General features: G+C 47.2%; 1 protein-coding gene across 2 annotated transcripts in view; it reads right to left on the bottom strand.

Moving 5' to 3' along the window:
• Positions 1–22,811, bottom strand: part of PACS2 (phosphofurin acidic cluster sorting protein 2) — a 1,334,790-nt gene that overhangs the window by 749,968 nt on the left and 562,011 nt on the right. The gene's annotated exons all lie outside the window — the stretch shown is intronic.

Below are 22,811 nucleotides of genomic sequence, written 5' to 3'. Positions count from 1 at the left end.
TGCAGTATGCAGATTACTTTGGGGGTATTCATGTTACCCTTAAACGTGTGCGCTTGCTGTACTGTTTCATTATGAGATGACCATTTAGTGAAGTAATTACCCATCACCACTTTCCTAGAAACGTAGATATATTACTTGTTTAGACTGATATAGTGTAAACATCCCAAATCATTATGCATCTCAAAGAAAGAAATCCGATTAGTAATTGCTGTCATTATATTATGAAAGATTTCCTAGGCAGTTTAAGTATGTACTTATTTAGACACAACAAGGTTCACATGTATTGCTCACATGAATACATTGCTTCAACACAGACCCAAACAATGACGCCCAGACGTTGAGCCAAAGACTGTCCCGTCACTTCGGCATTTCACACGGAACGCTGCAAGACTTCACCTGGCCCTCGACTCTCACATAATCTTCCCTAGGCAGTGCTAGAATTAGAATTCTGGAGTTTGTTTGTGGGAAAAATTCAATCACTATGAAAGGGGTGGCTTTAGCAAATCTCGCACCTTCACACAGTTTCACACTTTTAGCAATCCCCATTTAACTACCCTCAGGTAACTATTGCCTTCTACTTAGAATATCAGAATTTACCCTCCTATTTTCTGGTTTCCCCGATTTATCGATTGCCATGTAGCCAAGCTATCAAAAACACTATCCTCCTTTGACCTGCCCCATCAACGTTAGATTTCCCCCGGTGTATTTTCTCTGCACCCTGACAGCCTCCCACACCCTGTAACCCCCACACCCATTTTCCCCGCTGCGCTCCTTCCCTCCACAGACACCAAGGCCTTGGAAACCCAAGTAGTGGCAGAAGGGTTTTATCTGTGTCTTGCCTCATCCCTGGTTGCGGTTCCATGAACTCGTCACTCACAGGTCAAATGGTCACTACCTGTCCCTCTTCTACGCGGAACCGGACCCATAACTACCCAAATGGCTTACCGTTTTTTTGTAAGGGTTTCTGGTTGTAACATGTTTACAATAAAGCACAACAACTTCTAGGCAAGCGTCGGCACATTGAAACACCTAGGGTCGTGATTTGGTGTAGTGTTTAAGATTTAAAGAGAACAGTCTGGAAATTCATAGAAGGCTTTAAGCTCTTGCGTGATTGATTGGCCGAATCAGTCCAATCGTGTTATGAGCTATTTGAATGATTTGTTACCAACCTGGAGAACAAGAGTGATTTGTGAAAAAAGAACAAAAAAGCGCCCTGGAAAGACTATTAGAAGGGGAATCTTAAAGAAATGTTAGAAAATAATTTGAGACAAAAATTCATCAGTAAGAGGTGTTTCCTTCAAATGTGTAGAAGTCCTTCTGGGTTTTTTCCGTCTTATGACCATACAATTCAAGGCAAGACTATATCTATGTACACCAGTCCTACGTAATGTGAGCAGGGACACAGAGTAACATCCAGGATTGATAATATTCATGCATTGGTTTTTGTCCTGATGAAGACCCTGAATGCAATGGGCAATGAGACAGAGGCGATACCTTTATCTACTAAACAAAGTGTGTCAACATCTTCTTAATGTTGGCTTTTAGCAATGCACTAGAGGAGTGTCATGGGTGCGATTGAGAATCACGTATAACACTATATATCCCCGATGTTCCTCAAATCCCTTTACTTCAAAGAGGATTGTGCTTCATTCTGTGAAACCGTGTTATTCTTTCATGTTTTGGCGTCCCATTAGTCATTAGGAATTGGACACCACTTTATAGAATAAGCAACAACCGTGGCATGGATGGCTGTTCATCATCCCTGGCATGTGCATATTATACTCACTCAACCACAACATAGTTTTGAGTGGTCTGGGAAAGTTAATTGTATAAAGCACAAAATCCTTTGAATAAACTCACTCATTCACATTTATAGAACAATGTAAAAAAAAAAATCAAAAAATAAAAATCAAGGTTTTGATGCCTTTATTGGACTGAAACGCCAAACTCTTTCTCTGAACAAGAAAAAAGTACAAAGGTATAAGCAACCTGGAACGTATGGAATGGGCAAAACCTCCTCTGAACCAGAGTGCACTGCTGGAACTACAGAGCAAACTAGCACCCATACCATGGGAAACATTTTACCCGTCAGAAGAGACTGCAGAGCCACAAAACTCAATTTATGGAATTCCAAGATGGCGCCACAATCCCCTGGCACTTCTGAAACCTTGGGGTTCTGGTTAAAACCGAATATAAACCATTACCCCATGAACTAATCTCTTATCCAATAAACAAAGGGAAATTAAGACTCCTGAAAGGACTAACCAATCTCGGGAATGGGGAGAGAACCAAGAGCAATTGAGGAAGAACCAATCGGTCATCCATACCAAATACCCCACAGCCTCATTGGCTGAAAAAAGGGTCTGGGAAAGTTCCTTGGATCTTGGACCTGAAGTGAGCAGACATTCCTGCTGAGGCTCCCTTGGCACAAGGGGACATCTGCTGGAGAGACGAAGGCTGAAAGCATTGCAAAGCCTTGCACCTCCTGGAAAAGGAAGGCTGACCAGCTTGGCTAACAGCCCACCTCCATTCCTTGGGAAAACCATAGATCCAGAACCGGAGGCTTTCCACAAGCAACCTCTGGGTAATGAATGTAGAGGGGTGATGGCAGGAGTGCAAGGGAATTTCAGCTTCCATAATAAGACCCTTAATGTTGGGGCAGGGAGTGGGAATACCAATAAATCCTGGGGAAACCAATGTCCAGAAGGAGCCTGTCTTACATCCAGAGATTGCTACGGGCCAGTTGGAGCCTACTGTGAATCCTGGGATTCCCATGGTCCAGGAGGGACACGTTATGAATACCAAGAATCCAAAGGTCTATGAAGGACCAGATGTGAAAACTGGGCAGCCCAATGTCTAGGAGGGACCTTCTGTGACACCTGAAGATTGGAGTGTGGGAAGAAGTCTACGAGGATTTGCAAGGCCCTCCGAGAGGCCCAAGAAGAGCAAGCTTTAGAACTGAATACCTGGAAACAGTCGCAAGACGTGGTAAAAGTAAAGAGGTTGAAAGAACCTGCAGACTAGATAACTCTTGAATGAGCCTTCCCACGTACTGTGCTTTGGTTTGGATAAGTACAGGCATGGACATTTGTAGTTTAGAATTATTGAACGTTTGGGTCGGGCAAACAAACCTGGTAAGCCTGAGTTTAAACGACCCTTATGGCTAGGTATGAAGACTTTCCGCTGTAGCATAGGCTGTACCAAGGAGGGGCAAGCCCTTATAAGAATAGAAGTTACAACTTTTTGTTGAACTTAGACATCTGGAACAGACCCCACTGTGTGTTATCCCACAACGATTCTGGTTTACTACAGGGATTTCCTCGTCATTCGTAGTTTACACCCCAGACCCACCTGTATGCGTTTGGTCAAACCATTCCCTATACAATTTATAAAAGAGCTGCTAAAGCCTCGCCTCAATGTCAGGTTTGTCACTGCTTGTCTTGCCACAAAATGTTGATTGTTTTATGGCATATTAAGGTGTGTTAATATCAGGAGCCCGTAACAAGGTTCTTTTTATATCCAATGTGCAATGGGAGGTCCTGTGTTTTCTAAGCTTAGACTCAGGTCTCTGTGTGCATGTATGTTTTTTCCGTTGTTAAACTGGACTGATAGGAGAAAGCAACACTCAACGCCAGAATTTCACTGTAAATGCTTTTAGGGGAGTTTAATGAAAATGAAGAAACTTTAACCAAAATGTGTATATAGTATGAACGTTTTTCTAAATAAAATTCTTATGTATAAGGCCCTTGTTTACATGAACACACTGAGGTAACAGAGCTCTGTACAAGGAAGGTGAGGGTACAATATACCATACGAAAGGGAGTTGGGGGTCCTAATCGGTGTTGAGTAGCAGGTTTAACCAAGATCCCATTCCAAAGTAGACCCAGGGAACTCACTCAGGCTACAGTTCTAGTCCTGCATGGAACAAGAACGTAAAGTGGCCAGAAAGGGATTGGCTCGGGAGGGGACTTTTAGAACATTACAAGGTTATGGGCCAGAAACGTACCCATGTCTATCCCTTGCTCTAGTGTACTAGCGTCAAGAGTTCCTGCTCGGTGATTGGCTGGGGGCACATAAAACATACCCATTACACTTTTGTTTAGCATCTGGCTGCTCAAAGCTTAGCTTTTACATATGTAAGGTGTTTCTCCCTTTTCTTCTGTAGAACGAGTGAAACGCAACCTGTAGGAGATCTGAGCATAGGAGTACAACACCTTACTGCACACATGTACAAATAATGAAGACCCAGGGGGATGATGGATGGACCCTCATGAGGGCCTGGATTCAGTCAGCCCAAATGACTGACACATATACCCATGCCCCTGGTTAAATAAAAAGAAAGCCTTGCTTCTTCTAACAAGCGTGAACTGCTTTCTTTTATGTAATTTCAAATCTGTTAACCCAATCCTTGGTACACATGAACCATGTAAAATACAGTGCTCTTAACAGAGGCGCTCTCTGCTAATACATAACAGACCCAATACTTAACAATTCTCATTCCATCACTTTCAGTAGCATTAATTACACTGTAGTTGAAGTAATATTGAAGTAGGTCCTGTGGGGGCCCAGGAGGACAAGTTCATTTTCATTCTTGGAAATAACTGATTAAATGATGTGCGCATTCACAGAAGGTAAATAACAAATCATATATAGCAGTGGGATCACCCGAGAACGTGCACATTCACATTTGGTAAATAACTAATATCAGAGGGTCACCTGCTAATGTGCGCTTTCACATTTGGCAAATGAATAATCATCTCTCTCAGTGGGGTCACCTGAGAAAGTGCACATTCATATTTGGCAAATAAATATTCATATACCCGAGTGAAATTGCCTGAGAACGTGCGCATTCACATTTGGAAAATAAATAATCCTCTTGATCGGACCTGGGACCCCTCAGTACAAGTAGCTGCAGACTACCACTGGGACGTACAACACTTATTACAATATTACACCACTGACCCAGTCAGACAACTGGGCCGTATTACGCCTCAGCAATACGCTAGGCGAGTCCCCTAGGAATGGATCCCAGCAGGAATTCTCAACTTCCCCACCAAGCTGACGAAGTGCCGAGCTCCGGGCTGGTTAAATCACAGTCGCCACCCCCAGAGCGGATATCTCTGGGGGAACGGATTAATTACTAATCTTAACAGCCTGGGTCAAAACTGGCCTCTGACTGACAGGAGGGACCTTTCCACAGCAGGGGTGACCCAACTCCCTCCGGGCACCACTGGGCCTTATACACCGAGTCTCCAGAGTTGGCCAACCCTGCCTCCATGGAGCTACTGTAAGAGTAAGCCTTTCACTGTCCCTGGGACAAGTTAGGTGAATACTGCCTTTTGTCCGGTCTTTACCTGCCCACTTGTTAGCCGTAATGCCTGCTCACGCAGGACCCAGTGTCCCTTTTCACTCACTTTCCCTTTCCTACCTGAACGCTAACACTTAGCGCTAGAAATACCGACACTGCCCTCTCTCAGAAGCGGTGGCGAGCAGGGTGGAGCACTCGCCAAATGCTTCTGCAGCTCAGCCTCCGGCACACACTCTCGACCTCCTGTGGGGGAGAGAGTACTGAGGGCCTAGACTGGCGGATGGCCTATAAAGTATGGGCAGTCCCTGGCACACCAGAGGACCTGAATGCCCTCTCTGACAGAACAGGCTCCCTTCTCTGCTCGTCTCGTCAGCCGATCCCCTCAGGCGCTTATCTCCCAGGGAACTCTCCACTTGTGTCCGCCAGCAGGGGGGCTCACACCCGCATTACGGTGAAATCACCTCAAAGACAAGCCCTGCTCCCCCTTCTGGTGGAGCCTACCAAGGTTGTTCTGACAAACTCTGCGTGCCAAAACCCATGCAGATGAAACCGACAACGTGAAGATAATGTAAACAAACATGCCCGCCAACAACCTGACACATAGTCCAGGCACACACAAAACCCACAGGAAATGCGGGTTTACACATAGTTCAATAGGCTTAGGTATAAAGATTTAATTTTAACGTTTCGCAATTTTAAGATTTTTAGAACATTAAAATCTTGACCGCCAAATGGGCTTACACTCCCATCTGACATCCCTAGTCTATGGGGCGAGTAGCTGCATGCACAGGGCTCTTCCTCCTTTCCATAAAATATCCTGGATAGGCAGCTTAGAATAATTTAAAGTACACGCAGACAATGGAACAATGAAACCATTCACACCACAGAGCTGCTTCTATTCCTTACTTGGCGTGTAAACAGCAAACATTTTTCTGGTAAAAAGCAGAAACATTTGAAACCAAGTTTCATAAATAAGGATTGGATAAAACAGTTTTGCTCCCATGCCTTTACTTGCAGTACTTTGTGTGGGATAAGGAGTCAAGGGGTTGGTCCCAACATGTTGCAAAGCAGCATTTTGGGGCGAGCACAAGAAGTGTCTGGAGCAGCATCAGCATTTGAAGTAGCTAGATAACCTTTAAAAACGTGGAGCGCATGCAATCAAAGGAGTGACCTAACGGGCACGTTCAAGTTTTCATACTTGGACTGAAAAGACAAAATCGATTTTGAAAGTTATGTAAAATTAAATCAAAGTAAACATTTTTAAAAAAAAGCTTAAAAAAAAAAACAATCGGCTAATGTAAAGAGAGTCAAATATAAAAATCGAAATCAAAATAGGTCACGGCATGCCCCAAGCCCTTTTCTCCTTTGAAGGAAACTTATTATTGTGTATTCTCTTTATTACATTTTTTATTGGCAATACTTCAAATCTAATAATTGCAAAAAATCAAACAATGTATTCTCTATATTAATTTTTGCATTCCCATCACTGTTGGAAAACAATCTAATTCCATAAGTATGTCAAGGACAGTAAATGGTGTGCTAACATTCAAGCAGCCTTACTGAATAAAATCTCTACGCTACAATCTAAAATTAAAGACAAACAGGACAGTCTGAAGCTAGACAACCGCTCACTCTCCCCTGCTAGGACCCTCCCTCTAGACACTGCTAATACCAAACCATTTGCCTTCTTACCACTCACTGTTACTGAGGTAGAAAATATCATCCTGAGAATTAAACCTTCCAACTGCCAAGGTGACCCTTGCCCAGCTCCCATCATTAAGGACTGTGCACATGATTTGGCCCCATTCATTACGGCCTTCATCAACTCCTCCTTGAAAACAGGTATTGTCCCGGACAACCTTAAGGACGCTTGGGTGATCCCACTGCTCAAAAAACCTTCCCTAGACCCAAGCATACCTACTAACTTCCGACCTATCACCACGGTACCGTTCTTGCTTAAGATTTTAGACCATGCAGCATACCTTCAGATCCAAGATTACTTGGAATCCAATAATCTGCTAGGTCTACGACAATCTGGTTTTCGTCCCAGACATGGGACGGAAACTGCTTTAATAGACTTCAAAACCCAAATTGAGGTATTGAAGGATAAAGGCAAACTAGCAATGCTACTACTCCTCGACCTCTCTGCCGCATTTGATCTGGTCAACCATCAGATCCTATGCAAGCACCTCCACTCTGTTGCCAACTTCTCGTCCTCTGCCGCGGCCTGCATCAAATCCTTTTTGAGCAATAGATCCATGAGGGTCTTTGCCCCATCCACAGCCGCGGACCCTTCCCCTATTCACTGCGGCGTACCTCAGGGATCTTGCGTGTCACCTACACTTTATAACATTTTCACGAAACCACTCTTTGATGTGCTTGACTATCTGGGTGTCTCCTACACTAACTATGCGGATGACACCCAGATACTCATTCCCATCACAGGTGATTATCTAGCTGACACCAAGGCCCTTAACAACGTCTACCTGGTCATCCAAGCCTGGATGGCCCAACACCAGTTATGCCTAAATGACGACAAGACGGAGTTCCTTATCCTGGGCACCTGGCAACGCCTGAGCAAACTAGAGCTGTCCTATCAGTCATTCACCATAGACGGTAATACCATGCGAGTCTCGAAAGATACCAAAACGTTAGGTTTTTATCTTGACGCCACCTTATCCTTATCTCGACAAATAAATGCAGTCAGATCTGCCTCTACATACACATGCAAACTTATTGCAGCTTGCAGACCGTTTCTTACCACCCCTAACAGTGTCACACTAGCTACAACTCTCATTATGGCCAAAATTGATTATTGTAGTGCACTCTACTTAGGCACCAGCCAAGAGAACCTGAACAAACTCCAAACTACCCAGAACAATGCCATTCGAGCTGCCCTAAACATCCCCCACAACCACCACATTTCAGAATCCAGAATTAACCTAAAGTGGCTATCTGTCGAGCAGAGAATCTCACTCAAAACACTTGACCCTACGCACAAATGCTTGGCTAACAAGGCCCCTATATACCTCTGTAGTTGGCTGTCTCGCCACTCTACCTCCCGTCCTCTAAGAACTGCCCAGACCCACTGCCTATCGATCCCTAGGTTCAAGCTTCAAAAAGCGGGGGGCACTAGCTTCCCTGTCCTAAGCTCTAAGCTATGGAACTCCCTCCCCGTCATCATCAGAGCCGAAGACTCTTTCAACACATTCAAGTCCAAAACCAAATCTTGGCTTTTCGACCAGCACTAAGACATGCTCTTGTTTTACATACTCTGGCCCGCTGACCTCCGTTATTACTTTCTGTTCACCCTATGGGAATATCCACTGTAAAGCCTTAGCGGAACTGCAATCACTGTAATGTATGTAGTTAGAAACGGTCATTATGTGGGTAATGTAATTTTTATGTCTGTACATATGCATTAATGTAATGTAAGTCTTATGTCTGTATATATGCATTATTGTAACTTGTACAAATTGCGCCCTGATGCCTCCGGGCCTGATGGTTTGCGCGTTATAAATAAAACCAATACAAATACAAGGATTGAGTGATTGCAAACACAGCCAATAGTGGCATGTACTGGACATCAGCAATTCAGTTTGGGGGAACTTTGTTCACAAAGCTTGGGCAGTGCCTCAGCTCAAAGGCAACGTTGAGACTGCACAGGCTCAGTGCAGACTAGCCCAGCCCACTTAAACCCCCTTCTTACCTGTAAAATATGCTACTAAACGTTTGATGAAACTGGTTTGCAAGTGTTTATCTCAGTGCAACAAAGCAAGCAGGTTTCACACAATGGTGGGGTGAACAAGCTGTTTGTGCTTAAATACCCCTGGTGGCTATGCCGGAACACCAGCGCAGGGATTCCTCAGCGGCGGGGCCTCGAACTGTACTGAAAACGCCCCCGCCCAACGCATTTGAGAATAGCAGGGGTTTTCTTTGGATGTACTCTATATAACCTTGATTTTAACAAGACCTCTCTGCCACTGGGGTTCTTGAGTGAGATCTCAGCAGGAGTTCTTAGTAGCTGTAATCTATAACCCTGCCTGTGTGGAGACCTCCACAGGGTGGCTTGTCAGCTGTACTCCCGAGCTTTATGCCTACTAAGAGCTCTGCATTGAAGACCCAACCACTGTACTAGACAACTCTAGGGAAGAGAACCATAACAAAATAAAGAGGAGCCACAAGCTTCTCTAATCGGTGGTTTGTAGGTCTTTATGCAATGTATATATTTTTCCTCTCATATACCTTAGGAATATGGACACTCCCGGTGCATCAATGAAGCACACTCTTACCAAAAATAAATGGGATGAAGCTGGCAAGTCGTGAACAGGGGGCTTAGGGTGTAGCCATTTCTGATTTTCAGTGTCCAATTTAGGATGCAAGCCCCTAGAGATGATTTGCATGGAGGGCGATAAGAGTGGGCTAACAGAACATGGTTCAAAAAGTCTTCAATTCTTGTCAGTGTGGGTAATAGAGAAACTTCTGGGACCTAAAGGAGTTTATTCTAACACAAAAAGGGTGGTGTCCACCTCTCGAAAAACGTAAATAAAACATGTAGAGAGAGGGATTAACTATAGTGCATCATGGTTTTCTTATCTGGCAGGAATGCTGGCCTACCTCGGCTTCTCTATCCAATTTCCATCCCAAATATACAGGTTATAGCCCCGCACACACGACAGTCTCAAGGAAACCCACACAGCTTATACCCTCCCTGGGATATGGTTGCTAGCTCACTCCCTGGGATATAGCACCCCACTGTCTGTTGCAGCCAAACAGATAATATCCCCGTCGGGTTCCCCCCCCCCAATCCCGAATTGCATAAAACCTATAAACGCTGGATTAGAGAAGCTTGTGGCTGCTCTTTATTGTTTTTACAGTTCTCTCCCTAGAGTTGTCCATTACAGTGGTTGGGGCTTCAAGGCTTGTGACAAAAGAGAAAACTGACGACTTTGCAATCATGGCGTGAGCAATACTGTAGTGCTAGTAGAGGTGGGCGAGCCTGGCAAGGCACAGGCTGGTCCAGGCTGAATGGGGCTCCAGCCCGACCCTCTTTTAGGGCTGGTACCCCAGACGCCACAGGCCTACTACAGGCCCTACCATGGCCACGCACACCAATGATTTGGTGCACACAGAAATACATTTACACAATATGCTGAGTGCAGGCCCACTCACACACCACTGAGCAACGACTTCATGTCTCGCCCCCACGAAACAATTGGCTGGGGGCAGAACAGGGAGTCTCCGGAGAAGCCTTAAAGAGACCGATCGGAGAGGCATTTTGTTGTGGCCTAGCGCCTGGCAGGATGCGCTATGAGTGTAGTGGAGCTTGGAATGTGGTGAGGGGCCTGGAACCTGATGCGCACTAAGGTTCTAGAGGACAACGGTTGGTGGGGGGGGCAAGAGAAATAGAAAGACAGAAGCATGTTTCCTGCTCTCCTCACTTACCTTCCTACCTGCAACTGTAAAAATAATGCAAGCTTACCTTTTCAACATACCTGGCTCTGGAGTGGTTCCTGTGTCCTGTCCGAAGTTAATGCCACTCCAAGATATTACACATTTGTCCTTCTATCCCATCTGTTCTTTAAGGCTGTTTTCCGGCATGAGGATGCAGGGCGGTGCAGGAGACTGGAGTGGAGCAGCGGCACCAATGACATCAGACTAGGGTAGGTTTCTCTATCCACTCCGCGCCCTATGCCTTCCTCGCTAGTTCCTAGCTCCAGAAGGCTCCACGGCACAGTGGCCTCCATTTATATTATTTCAGTACTGTGCATTTCTGTCCATTTTGCCCGCGCCGCTGCAGTCCAGGAATAGGGGACTGCAGCGGCGCAAGCAAAGTTGAAATAAATGCACAAAGAGGAAAGAAAAAAATAAAGTTTGGGTGCAGGGTGGGCACCAGGGCGCATTTATTTTTTTCCTTTTCGTACACTGATTTTTATTGCACTAGCACCCTTCTCATCATAGCTGATGGGATGGTGGCCTGTGAGGCGCCTTTACCAGGTGCTGTGGGGGAGCAGTGTCTGGGATGCAGTGCAACACTCTTGGCTCTGCCCATGATGGGCTCCTAAAGCCAGGCCTGGCCCTACCCATGAATTCCCCTGCTAGCCAGGTCCAAGTGCTAGAAGTTGGACTACTGAAAACAAATATAGAACCAAAATACGTAATACCTGTAAGCAGAGTGTTCGCAACAAACACGGATACATTACAAAAACCGTGGAGCTTCCGGCTTCGAGTACCGTAACCTGCTTACCGCATCCAGCTCTACACACTTGCCGCTCAGAGCAACGGGTGCTTGGAATAAACCAAAGCTGGGATGCCTGCCATGTTTACACTCCCCATCACTTCTCCCACTACGCAAACACTTAACCAACTAAAGTGGTTTACAGAAAGACGGTATTGCACAGCGGAGAGCCACCCACTGTCCCCAGGGAATCCTGGTTTAACATCACACACAGTATAAATACACATTGCCAACATAAGGCAAAGCAGCGGATGTCACATGAGCCCAACGTTGCGACATGGAAGTGCTGCGTGAATAGATACATTCCTAGACACACATTATCTGCGAGGACTGAGTGGAGAAGGAATGGAATGTGGATGAACCCTCCCTCCCCCACAACTCCCTCCTATTCATGCAAGAACACCATTACTAGCTTTAAGAGATTGGGAGCTCTGGGCTGAATACCAAGTTGTTCTAAGGGAGGGTCTCTGTTCAGCCATCCCAGTGGAACATTTGTGTTTGCCAGTGCCTGAATAATGCAGACAACTTTGGATGCATCATTCTTTTGTACCTTTCTTTTGTAGATAATGGGTCTTAAGAGATTCATTTTCTCACTGCCTTGGTCTTTATAAAGTTTGGTCGGTATCATGCCAAGCCTGAAGTCAAACAGTATGCACGGGTTAATATATTATTTACAAACAGTGTATTCTCACGGAAAGTGAGATTTTGCATTTTAAATAATGGGCCAATGTGAATCTAGTTAACAGAGAAAGCAAATGGAGGCAAAGGCCGAGGAGAGAACCACTTCCTCTCATGTCTGTCATACAGGAGTTTTGCACAGTAGGGTTTAGTCTGGTCTGACGAAGGCCTTTCTGAGAACAGTGAGAACAGTGCTGAACATGTGCCTACAGACTATTTCTATTGTGGTTATTGCAGCAGGTGGTGTGCCTACGTTTCCCGTAAATCACTAAATGCCTCTAGTTTTGCACATGGATGTGGTGTAATGTTTCAGGACGAGTACGAACTTGTGCATGGCTTCAGACCGGTCATTATAGCACTGAGGTTTGGATTAGCTGTGTTCAGAATTTAAGACTGTCACACTTTGAGGTTGTGGTGTATATAGTCAGGATCTTGTCTGAAAGTCTCTTGGCTGGGTTCTTGGATTAAAAAACTGACACACCGAACTGTGACGCAAGAAACCACCAATATGAACTCCAACAGCAGACCTCAAAGAAGATCCTCACGAAGTGACCATGGTTGACGGAAATACCCTGGCCTGGTCCAGCTTTACCCATGGTCGGGCTCTTGCATAGTCCGCTATTGCCTGGTTCACTCACTTCCAAAGAGTCACTATACTGAGAATCTGTACGTGGAAACCACTGGCAGCCGGGAGGAGAGTGTGTTATGATAGGTTATTTATAACACGCTTAATACCCAGTGGTTTCTAAGCGGACCCGGGGATCGATCCTGTGGTGCTCTGTCGTTTTGCTTCCAAGGCAAGCATGTTGCCCCTGAGCTATCCTCCCGAGGCGTTTCCCCTTCAGCCTCTATGGAGCAATGTACAAAAGGCCATTCCACCTCATTAGTTCTCTAATGAGGTGCTTAATCTATTACTGCTCAAAATGAATTGACAACGCTCACTGGCCCCTTTGTTTTATCAAGGCTACAGATGAAAGGTTGGCAGGGGAAATTTACTGGGGGATTAGATGTTTGCTCGCGTGCCAGCCTCTGTGTCATAAGGCAGGGCAAGGTGGCATGCCAGCTTGTGCATCAAGGAATGTGATTAAACGGTTCCAGGTCAGTGGCCCCAGCCAGGAGGGACCAAAGTCAAGTGAATGTGGTTCTTAATAGTTTAAAATGAAATCGGGTGTGGTTCTAATGATAAGCACGGTGCAAATAAATCAGTTTTGCATTTCTGCCATTGCGGTAATACGCAAATGTGGTCACATACAGTAGAAGCTGGCAAGGGTATGATCTACGCATGGAAGGCCAATGTTCCAGTTCTAGAATAGTGTTGACTAGAGGCAAGGGTCAACAAAGCAGGGGGAGAAAACAGATTTTTTTTTTAGATCCAACTCCGGGGAATCTAGTCCACACAAGGTATAGTGTCTTCTAGATTAGATCCCCCCCCCCTAAACGCAAACCACAGTGATCGGGGTCTCACTCCCACAGATAGCTGCCGTGCAGAGGCCATGGTGATCGCTGAGCTTTACTAACAGCATGTAATAGAACATGGCAGCCGGTAGTGCTGAGGCGCAGTCTTGTGGCGGTTATTACAAGTTTATACTAATTATGCAGGTGATATTCAAAGTCTTACACCACTGACTGGTGATCACATGAAAGACACCAAAAGTCATCAACTTAGTTTTCTCACCGATCCAGAATTGGATGGCTGAAAGTGTCTTAGCCCTCAACAACACCAAAACCGAGCTGATTATAGGTAGGGGAGTCCACCTTTGAAAGCTTGGATCAGAGTTTTGTGACTTTAAACTGGCTAGTTATACGTTTGCTACACTCCCTAGGTTTAAAACACTGGGTATAATCTTGGTTCAGGGGCACATGTGAGCAGTGTTGTCTTATCGTCCTCATATTATCTCAAACTACTAGCGCAGCTGTGACAGTTTTTGAGCCATAATAATCGGGCTACTATTGATCGGGCTATAGTGGGAGGTACAATAGATTATTGTTCAAGTCTCCTGTATGGCAGCGGTAAACGGAAAATTGCCCGACTGCAGACAGTGCAGAATAATGCAGTGCGGGCTGTTGAGGGCCTTCACAGGAGAAATCTCCAAGGCCAGGAAAGTCTTGCATTGGCTTCTGGGAGCCTCAAGAACTACCCTTCAACTACTATTTACAACACATAGGTGTTTATACGGCACAAGTCCAGGGGAATCTGAGAGACTTTGCTGGCAACCCATTGTGAGGGCACTAATAACCCTTCGCTTTTGTCTGTGCGCACAGTTAGATTGACCATGGTCTCTCAGAGGTCCTTTCCTTATGCTGCGCTCAAGTGTTGGAATGCATTTCCACCTGATCTGAGCATGTCGTTCTTTTGATGGCTTTAAGCGTGGTTTAAAAACTGCTTTGTTTTGTTGACTCTCCCTACCCAACCTTCTTCGCTGCTCTGGCAATATGATTGGATGGGTTTGTCTTTTCTGTTTTAGCACTCCCATACCTGCGCGTCTACCGTTAGCGCTATAAAAAATAGATTGTTTGCAAATTATTCAAGTGTAACACACACAAATAAGATACATGGAAATAATATTTACAAGCGGTCTGCCGTTTGGGAGTGTGCCACTAAAGACGCCATCCCGAGTCGGGAACTCTTGTTGAGTGGAGCACCTCTGAATGCAATTTAGCCTGCACTGCTCTCTTCTACGAGTCCTGACTTCCTCACTAGTACCTTACTCAAAGGTCGGAGCACGTAGAGATGAGGTGAATTCACAATAATCTCAACTGCTGGCAATAGCCATACAAAGAACTTGTGTTTCAGTCACTCACTTGGCGACAGCCGTAAAACCAAAATAAACTATTGTGCTCCGGGTGCCAACAAAGCACAACGGCCATAGACAAAAGGTCCCTTCTGCAGTCCCTCTGGACTGACCTCATCCAGGGGCTGTGATCGAAATCCCTGCAGTTGCGAACTCGCGGAAGGCCGCTCTCTGGCCTCAAACAATAGCTGCTATCCAAGAGGCGCATCTGTGACATCTCCCCGCCGCACCCACTGCCGCCAAACTGGCACGACACGGCACCCCACATGGCGACGACAATGGCATGCTTCTTCTCGTGCAGGCAAGACATAAAGGAGCTATATATTCCATGAAAGAATTATGCTGTGAACATTCCAGCAACCTGCACACTTTCAGCTAAATGTAAAAGTCACCCACATTTGAAGGGCGGTGGGGGCCAGGAAGTACAAAAGAAGCATCCTAAAAACAAAAGACTATTGCAGTCAAAAGTATGGCGAGGGTCAAAAAGTACAAGGGCCCATTTGCTCAAATCACCATATTACAATAACTCTTAAATTTGACCCCCTAAACCCAGTATAGTTGCGTGCAATGGGGACAGGTTCAGTAAATTCTGGGACCTCAATCTGCTGCCCTTTTCTCTACAAGAAGCAATTTAGTCTCACGGTGGCAGGTGTGAAAAGTGTGACCTATGCTGCAGGCGCCTCAGTTTATGACAGGGAAGGACTTTCAAGACCGCCTCCTCCTTTGCTGTCCTACCCCTTTCTCTGTGTGGGATGAGACTGCCAAGCCTCTTTGTCCTGAAGATGGGGGTGCTCACCAGAATGACTGGGATGAGAAGATGCCGTCCTTAGCGAGGGCATTTCACAATCCACTTCTGAAGTTCGGGGCTTCCAGAAAATCCCTGCGCCGGAAATGCTGCAAACCAAAGCAGGAGTATCGTTTGGAGCGCTTTCAATAACAACGTCCATAGGCCTACAAAAGAATCTGTTTGAAGAGGCAACGAAAATATGGGCCAAGGCATATGCGGTCATCCCCCCGTCCCGCGAAAACGAAGTTCGATGTTCACCATCACACACTGTTTTCCAGAGCACGCCCTTAGACCTCATGGCCTCTTAATCACTTGTGTGGCCGCCGCCATTCTGTTTTCCAAAGCCATCATCTGCTTCCCAGGTTTCGAGCAGGGATGTTAAGATTCTAGAGGCAGTAGGCAACAAGATCTTCGCCAGCTCAGGTGTTCTGTTAGGAAAGGTTAAAGCTGAAGTATTGCTTGCTGCAGCTAATGGAACAGCGGTTGGAGCAAACAGTACTAATTTAAGAAGAGTATTCTACCACAGAAACTACAGCAGTTCAAAGGGGGCTTGGCTGTCGCTGGCGCAATCACCAGGTCTTTCTTGAAGCAGCTGTTTAACATGTGGATACCTCGTCCATGGGGCCATATTGGAGCCAGCCAGTGTTGAAAGCTGCAGAGTATCATGGTTTAGATAAACGTTGTGGTATCGGTTTAATTGAATTGTATTGTCCCTGTTGGGCAGAAAACCTCATGGAGAGAAGATCAGGATGGAAAGGGATGCCAAATCGAGTCCAATTAATTGTTGCAAGGGAGCATTTTCTCATGGGCACAAAGTTGCACTCCAAACCAGCAGGTGCCTTCCCAGACGATAAAGACATTAATAAACAGCAATCATGAAGGACATAGTATGATGCATGAAAGGGCTCAGATCGTAGAACTGCCAAAATATAGAACTAGGACAGGAGTAAGAAAGCCGCCACTGACCAGGGCATTTGGGTCAGGCCAGGGGACAGACTGGTGAGGCATGGCCAAGTTAAGTGGGACTAGATGCATTCCCCCCTGCCCCCCCAACATAGCTTCCTACCCGTTTCTCTGCGGGTACGCTGTCCTCTTATGCTGTCCTATTCCAAAACCAGCTGCTGACTGCCCAGTCTCCCATGGCCCATACCGTCCAATGTCACGTCCTACTGGGCGACAGTCATCCAGACTGCACATTCATCACAGAAACATGGTTTTGCAAATCTTCTGGACCAGCGGTCGCCCAGATACTTGCCCCCACCAGCCCCCCTCTGCTCCCCCTGATTTTCTGATCGTGCCTCCGCTTATCCTGGTGGCGGTTTTGGGCTATATTCTGCAACCGATTTGCAAGGAGCATTTTACCATTAGACCATGATATTAAAACGGAAGCGATGCTCACCCGCTTTATTCTTTTCCCTTCCTTAACTATGCATGTTTTGATGGTCTACCACCCTCCTGGCAATGACTGCTTTTAGTAAATCCTTTCCCAATTTGGCAGTTGAGCTTTAACCTTGCCACTCAATTTTTGGATAGTGTGCGATTTTAATTATTAAAAAAAAAAAGAATGATCCTCTTGATATGGCGGCAGTCAGGTTTGTGGAGGTTATGGACGAGCTTTAACTCCTCCCACTCATTTTCCTGGAAGGTAGATAATACCGCCATGGCGCATCAATCTGTACCATTCTGTTTGGAGCAGGCAGTCCCATGCGAAAAAATCTGTAGCCAACTAGAATTTCTCAGTGCAGATTGTTCATCTCTTGATCTTAAAGTTATAGCTTAAGCTTTCATTACCATTGCTGATGGGTTGCCCCTCTTAAGGCGTTGAAATCGAAGGGCCGGGTATCCCAACCCTGGCTAGCAACTAACTTCGTGCCCTCTGCCTCCACCAGAGGCAAGCAGAACGCAAATGGCGTCTGCATTTCTTCCCAGAAGCTAAGCCGACCCTGCAGCATATTTCTACACAGTACCACAAATTTGTATTTGAAGCGAAACCTGTTTGGAAACATCTTTGAACCAAAACCTCGAGCGATTTAAGATGGTCCGCTCTTGGTCATCTATTCCTGCGGAATCGGTACTGGCGTCCCAGTTTTTATGTGATTCTTTTTCTGTTTACATTGTGGACAAAATTGAGAGAATTCAAGAGAATATTCAGGCATCCAGCTTGTGGTCAACTCCAACCACAGCCGAAGGTAACTGTTGCGCTGGTGGAGAACGAGCAGGTGCAGGGTGTGAGGGGCCAAGGGAAACAATCAGGGGTAGGGGACCGCTGTGTTCTGCGGAAAGCAACAAGGTTTGGCCCTTGCTGATTTCCACTCATAAGGTAATTGGTCTTTCTCTGTGGTATGCTATTGTCTGTCGCGGTTTCCAACATAACTGCCCAATCAGCACCTAGCATTCTATCAACTTGCACTATGAATAAAGCCAACCAATCAAAGTGCCATGTTTTGCACCGACTATCGTATTAGGTAATGTTCAAGGGATGGTATGTTTATCCGCCACAAGAAAGGAAACTACCAGTTAGATTTGTCAATGTATAGCGTTCTTTCGGGGCCTGATTTCAAGCAACCAATCTACATGTTAGAATTATACTAATTGCTGTGATTTTCTGCTTTAAAAGATGTAGCCAGAAGAAGTGAAATGTTGAGAAATCGTTTCCAGTTCAACAGAGCCATCTGTTTTTTCTCCCAGCTGTTTCTTTAATAAAACCTCTTGCAACATGTACACTCAGTTTTTGATTACTTTTTGATTATTTCTTGGATTACCTGGGGGGTAGGGGGGAGCATACCTTTACATTTGGAGGCCCCAGTGAGATTTCCAGTTCCGCAACGAGGCTGGGCGCTCTCTGGCACACCCCTCGGGTGCGCAGCAACAGCATGCAGAGACCAGATCGAATTTACTCAACTAGTAGGTCTCACAGACGCCGAGTTTCCTGAAGGTCTGCCTGATCCTTGAGGCTGGCCGTGATTTGGGTGGTACATGCAGTTGAGGGAGGAGACTCAGCATCACAGGGAGCGAGAGATCCAAGAGCATGCAAGTGTATCAGTGCATGAAAAGATAACACTATGCATGTTAATTATATTGGTTACTAGAGTGAATTGAAAGGGATCTCCTCCGTTGTGGGGAAAGATGGCGCAGGGTAGTATTATAAGAGTTTTTTTTTGGGCCCAAAGACTGGGGGCGTTACAATATTGTGTGAGTTTTATTTTTGTGTATTTGAGGCGATTTATGGTTGCAGGAGTATAGTGGATTTGTTGAAGTGTTGTAGGATTGCATTAGAGTTGTTAAGGTGGTGTGGGTATAGGTTTGTTGGATGTGTGAGGATTGATTTGGTTGGTGTGATAAGTGAGAAAGGTGTGTGGCGACTGTAGGGTGAGGTGCAAGTAGTGGCGCCGTGAAAATAAACAGTTGAAAATTGAAGGTTTTCAAAAATTGTTGGGGGTTAGGAGGGGGGACTGTTGTAATACATTTGGCGTTTTCAAAGTTGACAGTTACTCACTGTAGTGACTACCTTACTCCTAGTCCCCTTTCCTCCATACTTGTGGGACATTCGGTCCATCAGGCCACGTCCAGAACATGTTTTAAGCTTAAAAACAATGAACTTGATATTCCAAGATGGCCACGTTCTGATGAGGTCGGCGTTTCCCAGGCTCCCTACCTGCTAATCACTGCTACACCGCCTGCAGCAGCTTTAGCACTCCCCGGCACCCGCAGCTTGCTAACTTGCCCCCCCCCGGAGCGGGAAGGACTATCCAGCCTCCAGCGGTCGCCTACCTGGAGCGGCGCAGCCAAGGAAGGCAGGTTGGTGCCGGCTCCATCACAACGCAACGTGACCCTCGCCATACTCCCCCGAGGCGAGGCGCGGGAGGGGGGACTCCGGGACCGACATGGGACATGTCGGAAGCCCCGCACCTGGCACCTACTCGCAGGGACTGGACTCTCGTGGGGCCCATAGTCGGCGGCCCCCGCCGGGTCGAATCGGAGGGGGAGTGGAGAGAGCCCGCCCACACTTGAAGCGGTGCGGCCGCCCAGCACTGCCCCGGCAGCCCGGTACGATTTGAGGTACGGAGCAGGACCCAGCGGGCGGGCAGAGGGAAGCACGCCGCGCCAGATTGGACTCCCCCACCCGCATGGTGGGGAGGCCCTGGGAAGTAGGGTTCCCCCGTGGCCTGAAATAACTAGAGCGGCTGCACAGGCAGCGGCCGCAGGAAGCGAACCGCACTTTCACAGTGTAAGAGCACGGCCCCTGGGGAGCGCACCACTCCCATTTGAACAGGGCCCCTGGGCTGTGGAGTCAGGCCATCTGGCCTAAGGAAGGACACAGAGGCTCGAGCGGCCTTACATCCCCAGACAGCGGCAACAAGTGGAGTACTCACCGCGCTTCCGAGGTGGCCTAGGCGAGAGGCTTTACCTCAGGGCGCACTGCACAGCAGAACTCATCATCTGGGGCGCCCCTTGGCAGGGTGCAGGCCACAGCAAGCACGAGAAACCGCACGGCCGGAGGCACCAACGATGGGTCAGAAAACCGGTCCCCGTACCTGAATAATCAGAGCTGGTAATTGAGAATTGCACTACAGTAGGATAATGCCTGGGCAGCCTGTCAAGTACAGTGCCAACGCCTCCTGACCCCTGGGGGTCCCCCCTGCAGCGGAGAGTAGGCTCCCTCCCCCCACCTGAGGCTACCCCGCCGGTCAAGCTGCGTCCCCACAAGCCAGCTACCAGCAAACCCAAGAAATCTACTTTGAAATGTCGAGAAATAGAGGGAAAGACACACCAGCTTCAGGGAAAGGCCTCAAAAAGGGGATGGATGCCCCTCTCACGAAGTTCTGGTCAAAGGGCACTGAGGCGTCGGAGAGCCAAGAGATGGGAAACTGGTCAGACGATAAAGCGGTACCATCTTCCCAGGAGGAACTGGACAGGCCAGTCTCCCAGGCAATGCTCTCACAATTCATGGGCGAACTGGTAGAGAAGATCACAGCAGCAGGGCAGAAGCAAATGGACAAGTTGCGAGAGGATCTGGCAGAAGGCCTAAAAGAAATCAAAAGGGACATCAACAAGGTGGAAGAGAGAGTGGACATTAATGAGCGGGCCATCCAAGAGCTGACAGAGGATGCAAGGAAAGTCGACAATCTGCTGGAAACGGTGGCCGCTGCTACACAAAATCTTGAGTTACAGGCTGAAGACCTGGAAAACAGGTCAAGAAGAGCGAATATTAGAGTCAAATCCTTGCCTGAGGACATTCCGGATCAGGAGCTGACCCCAACACAAATAATTATTTGCTGACCTTCTCGAGTCAGAGTCTGAACTTGAGATGCAATTCGACAGAATCCATAGGGTGGGTCTGCACAGACCAGAACCAGGATCAAGGCCGAGAGATGTGTTGGTGGCCTTCCACAACTACGCTATAAAAGAGAAGGTTCTGGAAAAGGCTAGAAAGGCCGCACACATCACCTGCAACGCCCACAAAATCTTCCTGCATCAGGACTTGGTGCAGATAACGCTGATCAAAAGGCAGCAAATGTCCTGTATTGTCCTATCTACGTACACAACAAATCCGCTACAGATGGTCCCACCCGTTCGGTTTTACATTCGCCAGGCAGGGCTCTCAGCACAAGATTACAACTTGCGACCAAGGGTTGGCCCTGCTGGACCTGGAAGAGCAGCCCTCCGGGCCCCCTGCGGCGGTGGAGACTCAACTCAGTATGTGCAAACAATGGGAATGGTCTATGGTCAGGTCCAAGCGTGCAAGGAAGGGGGAACTGGGAACTACACCCAGGAAATCTATTGACGCAGACTGCCCGGGGTGGTGGGTGGGTCCCCCAACAGATCCTGATCCATCAAGAAGTTTTTTGTGGTCCAGGACTGAGCCCTGGGAGGGCGCTCGCCAATGAAGATGTGTGCTTTGTTTCGGGTGGTTCATCAGAGTTTGTTACATGCAGCAGGGGGGAGGGGCTGGGGTCTTGAAATGGGATTGGGAAATCCTGCACGAGGGGGGCCTCGTGCCAGCCGGATTTGCCTGGAAAAGGGGGGTGGCAGTGGGGAATGGGGGATCCAAGGGTCCCAAGACATAAGTACATCCAGTAGGGTGCCTGACGAGATGAGACTTACCAGGGATGGTGAGTTGGGGGGGAATGGCGCCTCATCGAGGCAAAAGGTAAATTCATAGTCTCCTCATTTGGCTAGCATGGGCGCATTGAAGTTACTTCCATTAAACGTAAACTGGCTCAACTCGCAGGTTAAAAGGAAGAAGGTGGAGAGGTTCCCATATAGTAACTCTGCAGGAGACCCATGGACATTCTAGGGACATGCAGAGGATAAAGTTCCGGGGCTAGTCGAGAGTGGTTCAGGCCACACAGGCAAGCAAAAAGGGGGGAGATCTGATTGCTCTGAAAGACTGGCTCAACTTGGCCATCAAGGAGATTCAGAAGGATAACCAGGGGAGGTATTTGGCGGTGATACTGGAGGGGAGGGCTGAGACCTTAACGGTTGCGACCTCTATGCACCAAATCAGGCCCAGGACCCCTTTATTCAAAACATTCTCACCCGCCTAGGAAAATTTGCCAGGGCCAACATTCTGCTAACGGGGGACTTTAATTTAGCATGGGACCCCTCGAAGGACAGGAGTTCTACCTCATGGGCTACGCAAGGGAGACCCTCCGGGGATCTGGTAAAGAAGATGCGGGATCTGGCCTTAGTCGATGCTTGGTGGGAACTCCAGGGTGATTCAGAGGGCTTCACTTTTTATTCACACGCACACAGGACGCATTCACTTGTTGACTATGTATGGCTTTCAAAACCACTGGTGGGGAGAGCTACAGATCTGGATATAGGAGCAATTACCCTTGCCGACCATGCTCCACTTATCCTTATGATAGCTTGACCACGGGAATCCCCCGGTCTATGGAAGTGGAGATACCCGGTTTCACTTTTCAAAGATGCAATCCTTGTTAAGGAGCTAGAGGGGGAGATAGTAGAGTTCGCCATACACAACAAGTGGGAAGACTTGGGCCC

The sequence above is a fragment of the Ambystoma mexicanum genome, chromosome 14 (genome assembly GCF_040938575.1).
Source record: "Ambystoma mexicanum isolate Mex_15411 chromosome 14, UKY_AmexF1_1, whole genome shotgun sequence".
Lineage (NCBI taxonomy): Eukaryota > Metazoa > Chordata > Amphibia > Caudata > Ambystomatidae > Ambystoma > Ambystoma mexicanum.
Note: the sequence above shows the minus strand (reverse complement) of the source record. Positions and strands in the feature narration are given on the sequence as shown.